The 5,410-nt window shown below is 42.4% G+C and overlaps 1 pseudogene; it reads left to right on the forward strand.

Annotated features, from left to right (window-relative positions):
- The first annotated feature begins 2,273 nt into the window (after nt 1-2,273).
- On the forward strand, nt 2,274-2,745 carry LOC121536360 (annotated as a pseudogene).
- The last annotated feature ends 2,665 nt before the right edge of the window (nt 2,746-5,410 follow it).

Raw genomic sequence — 5,410 nt, forward strand, 5'->3', positions numbered from 1 at the left:
TGGAGGAAAAAGGGGATGGCTTGCAAGCCGAAGAACACCATCCCAACCGTGAAGCACGGGGGTGGCAGCATTATGCTGTGGGGGTGCTTTGCTGCAGGAGGGACTGGTGCACTTCACAAAATAGATGGGATCATGAGGAATGAAAATTATGTGGATATATCGAAGCAACATCTCAAGACATCAGTCAGGAAGTTAAAGCTTGGTTGCAAATGGGTCTTCCAAATGGACAATGACCCCAAGCATTCCTCCAAAGTTGTGGCAAAATGGCTTAAGGACAACAAAGTCAAGGTATTGGAGTGGCCATCACAAAGCCCTGACCTCAATCCTATAGAAAATGTGTGGGTAGAACTGAAAAATCGTGTGCGAGCAAGGAGGCCTACAAACCTGACTCAGTTACACCAGCTCTGTCAGGAGGAATGGGCCAAAATTCACCCAACGTATTGTGGGAAGCTTGTAGAAGGCTACCCACAATGTTTGACCCAAGTTAAACAATTTAAAGGCAATGCTACCAAATACTAATTGAGTGTATGTAAACTTCTGACCCACTGGGAATGTGATGAAAGAAATAAAAGCTGAAATAAATCATTCTCTCTACTATTATTCTGACATTTCACATTCTTAAAATAAAGTGGTGATCCTAACTGACCTAAGACAGGGAATTTTAATTAGGATTAATGTCAGGAATTGTGAAAACCTGAGTTTAAATGTATTTGGCTAAGATGTATGTAAACTTTCGAAGTTCAACTGTAGATAGAGAGAGAGATAATCACTTAAAATGCCATAGCTCCTTGACCATGTGACCTAAACAACTCAAACCAACTTTGTAATGTTCACAGATCACACACCCTGAATAATGGTTGAATTTATTTTACTTTCATTTATGAGTTAAGTTTTTTAAACATATAAATTCAATTGCTTCTTGAGCACATGACCAAGGCATTCAAATTTTAGGGATACACATTGCACACCCTTTAGTTTTCCCACAAAGCACTTACACAATTTTATATAAATATTTGAAACATTGACATTTCAATAGGTCTTCAACCACGTGATTTAGCAACCTAATTTCAAGTTTGGATTATTCCTTATATATAGTGGCGTGTTGCACACCCTTTGGTTTGGAATAACTTTCTAAAAAAACCAAAGGGTGTGCAACATGCCTCTTTATGTAAGGTTTAATCGATAGTTGCAATGAGGTTGCTAAGTCATGTCGTTGAAGAGCTATTGAAATGTGAATGTTGTGATCATGCACTTTGTTGACGGTCCCTATAATATAATTATATTTAATTACAATTAACTGTAGATGATACATGTGATATGCGTAATATTATGAGGCAAACCAATACCAATTGTACATGCCTCCTCGTCAGTATACCTGCAGACACAGACACAAACAAATAAGTGGGCAGTTCAGTCATCTGCGCCCAATGAAGCTATGTTCTTCAACATACAGTGCCTTGCAAAAGTATTCATCCCCCTTGGCGTTTTTCCTATTTTGTTGCATTACAACCTGTAATTTAAATGGATTTTTATTTGGATTTCATGTAATGGACATACACAAAATATTCCAAATTGGTGAAGTGAAAAAAATAATATATATATATATATTTCAATAAATTCTAAAAAATTAATAACGGAAAAGTGGGGCGTGCATATGTATTCACCCCCTTTGCTATGAAGCCCCTGAATAAGATCTGGTGCAACCAATTAACATCAAAAGTCACCTAATTAGTTAAATTAAGTCCACCTGTGGGCAATTTAAGTGTCACCTGATCTGTCACATGATATCAGTATATATACACCTGTTCTGAAAGGTCCCAGAGTGTGCAACACCACTAAGCAAGGGGCACCACCAAGCAAGCGGCACCATGAAGACCAAGGAGCTCTCCAAACAGGTCAGGGACAAAGTTGTGGAGAAGTACAGATCAGGGGTTGGGCTCTAAAAAAATATCTGAAACTTTGAACATCCCATGGAGCACCGTTAAATCCATTATTAAAAAATGGAAAGAATATGGCACCACAACAAACCTGCCAAGAGAGGGCCGCCCACCAAAACTCACGGACCAGGCAAGGAGGGCATTAATCAGAGAGGCAACAAAGAGACCAAAGATAACCCTGAAGGAGCTGCAAGGCTCCACAGCGGAGATTGGAGTATCTGCCCATGGGACCACTTTAAGCCTGTACACTCCGCAGAGCTGGGCTTTACGGAAGAGTGGCCAGAAAAAAGCTATAAAGAAAAAAAAATAAGCAAACATGTTTGGTGTTGCTTATGTTTGCGGGATGTGCCCCTGGAGGAGCAGGAGAGCCAGCAGGTTGAGGTGGTGGTGAAGAACGAGCCTTCCTACCCTAACAAGCAGAGGGACATGTATGAGCATGATCTCCTCCTCAAGTCCATAAAGAACGACATGGAGTGGGGCCTGCTGAAGAGGGAGATGAGCGGTGGGGGCCAGCTTCCTGGAAATGGCTGTCAAGCAAGCGGAGCAGCAGTCGATGACCAGGGGGCTCCCTGGTGACGAGAGCTCAGATCTGGAGGGCCAGTTCCACTACCAACTCAGGGGACTGTTTGGAGTCCTGTCAAAACTCACAGTGCAAGCAGACCACCTCACCAACCGCTACAAGAGGGAAATCGGAGGTGGTAACTTCATGAGATGGGGTCACATCTGCCTGAACCTGGTCTGCTTGACTCACAAACACAGTGGTGTTATGGGAGACCTCTTGCCCCTAGTGCAATCGGTGGTGGACTGACCAGAGCAACTACCTTATGATTTCTTTCAATCCTGTCTTGAGTAGTAACACTCCACCCCCTTTGTCACCTGCTTCCCAAAACCTCCACTAATCATAAACGTAAACCAATCTGATTGATACTTGCACATGTTTCCTTACCGTGTATATATGATTCTTTAAACCTTGCGTTGGAAGATCATCAGGGTTTGACATTTTATGCTTATTGGCCGTTTCTACAGAGTTTTTGGTATCGGATTTGGAGTCTAGTTGGATCTGGTAGATGAACAAACTTCCCATAGTCTTCGTTTCAAGTCAAATCATTCATTTGTGGATTCACATGGATGTCAGTGGAATTGCATGTCTGTGTATGCCATGTCTTTTTAAATGTCTCTAGAGAAAGGTTTGACCTGGAGTATCTGGTTGTTCTGTCCCTCCTTAAAATGTAAAGAACACCTTAATGTCTGTTTAAGCGCCTTTATTTAAAATAATAGTTTATTAATCATGATGACACGTGGTGTGCCTTGAATTTTTATCTCAATAAAGTCCTGGTCAGATGCCCCCTAAAAATAAATAAATAATAATAATAATAATAATTAAAAAAACATGTTCGGTGTTTGCCAAAAGGCATGTGGGAGACTCCCCAAACATATGGAAGAAGGTACTCTGGTCAGATGAGACTAAAATTGAGCTTTTTGGCCATCAAGGAAAACGCTATGTCTGGCGCAAACCCAACACCTCTCATCACCCCGAGATCACCATCCCCACAGTGAAGCATGGTGGTGGCAGCATCATGCTGTGGGGGTGGTTTTCACCGGCAGGGATTGGGAAACTGGTCAGAATTGAAGGAATGATGGATGGCGCTAAATACAGGGACATTCTTGAGGGAAACCTGTTTCAGTCTTCCAGAGATTTGAGACTGGGACGGAGGTTTACCTTCCAGCAGGACAATGACCCTAAGCATACTGCTAAAGCAACACTTGAGTGGTTTAAGGGGAAACATTTAAATGTCTTGGAATGGCCTAGTTAAAGCCCAGACCTCAATCCAATTGAGAATCTGTGGTATGACTTAAAGATTGCTGTACACCAGCGGAACCCATCAAACTTGATGGAGCTGAAGCAGTTTTGCCAAGAAGAATGGGCAAAAATCCCAGTGGCTAGATGTGCCAAGCCTATAGAGACATACCCCAAGAGACTTGCATCTGTAATTGCTGCAAAAGGTGGCTCTACAAAGTATTGACTTTGGGGGGGGAATAGTTATGCACGCTCAAGTTTTCTGTTTTTGATACAAACCCCCAACAAATCCATTTTAATTCCAGGTTGTAAGGCAACAAAATTGGAAAAAATGCCAAGGGGGGTGAATACTTTTGCAAGCCAATGTATTTTTACATATTCTTACTTCTTTGTTGGTTGATATCCATTGAACTGTGTCTATTGTCTGTTTTAGAAAGGATTTTAAAAGGTAGAAAAGTGTCAAACAACACAACCATTTGCACAAATATGAAAAGACAGACGGCATCATCATAAAACAATATACATTTAGATCATAAAGGGAGAAACCTTACCTTAAATTGAGGAGATAGTAAATGATGCCTGCATCTGCTGTCTTCTCAAATTCAAATCAAAAATTTCTCATTTGGGCAATAAGGTTCCTGCAAGAATCCCCAAGAACTGAAGAGGTTCCAACTATCAGGTTCTTGGAAGGACCTTTTGGGTGCCTTTTTCAGTGCCATGAACCCTATAGTTCTTCAAGGAAGTTTGAGGATCTTTGAAGAACCCTTGTTGAAGCCCTAATGTTTGTGTAGTTTCATTGACTGTGAGCCAGGCTGCCTACACTGTTGTCATGTGATTATAAAACTCGGACAGGAAACGGGAAAATAAGACCTGAGATACACCACATGGCCAATAGTCTGTGGACACCTGCTTGTCGAACATCTCTTTCCAAAATCATGGGCATTAATATGGAGTTGGTCCCCCCTTTGCTGCTATAACAGCCTCCACTCTTCTGGGAAGGCTTTCCACTAGATGATGGAACATTGCTGCAGGGACTTGCTTTCATTCATAAACAAGAGCATTAGTGAGGTCGGGCACTGATGCTGGGCGATTAGGCCTGGCACGCAGTTGGCGTTCCAAATCAAAGATGTTCAATGGGGTTGCGGTCAGGGCTCTGTGCAGGCGAATTAAGTTTTCCACACCGTTTTCAACAAGCCATTTCTGTACGGACCTCGCTTTGTGCATGGGGGCATTGTCGGGCCGACTATTCTCTGTGTATATCAATGATGTCGCTCTTGCTGCTGGTGACGCTCGGATCCACCTCTATGCGGACGACACCATTTTTTATACATCTGGCCCTTCATTGGACACTGTGTTAACAAACCTCCAAACGAGCTTCAATGCCATACAAAGGTTCCTTCTGTAGCCTCCAACTGCTCTTAAACACTAGTAAAACTAAATGCATGCTCTTCAACCGAACGCTGCTTGCACCCGCCCAGCCGACTAGAATCACTACTCTCGGCGGGTCTGACCTAGAGTATGTGGACAACTACAAATACCTAGGTGTCTGGTTAGACTGTAAACTCTCCTTCCAGACTCACATTAAGCATCTCCAATCAAAAGTTAGATCTAGAATCGGCTTCCTATTTCGCAAACAAAGCCTCCTTCACTCATGCTGCCAAACATGCCCTCGTAA

The sequence above is a fragment of the Coregonus clupeaformis genome, chromosome 23 (genome assembly GCF_020615455.1).
Source record: "Coregonus clupeaformis isolate EN_2021a chromosome 23, ASM2061545v1, whole genome shotgun sequence".
Classification (NCBI taxonomy): Eukaryota; Metazoa; Chordata; class Actinopteri; order Salmoniformes; family Salmonidae; genus Coregonus; species Coregonus clupeaformis.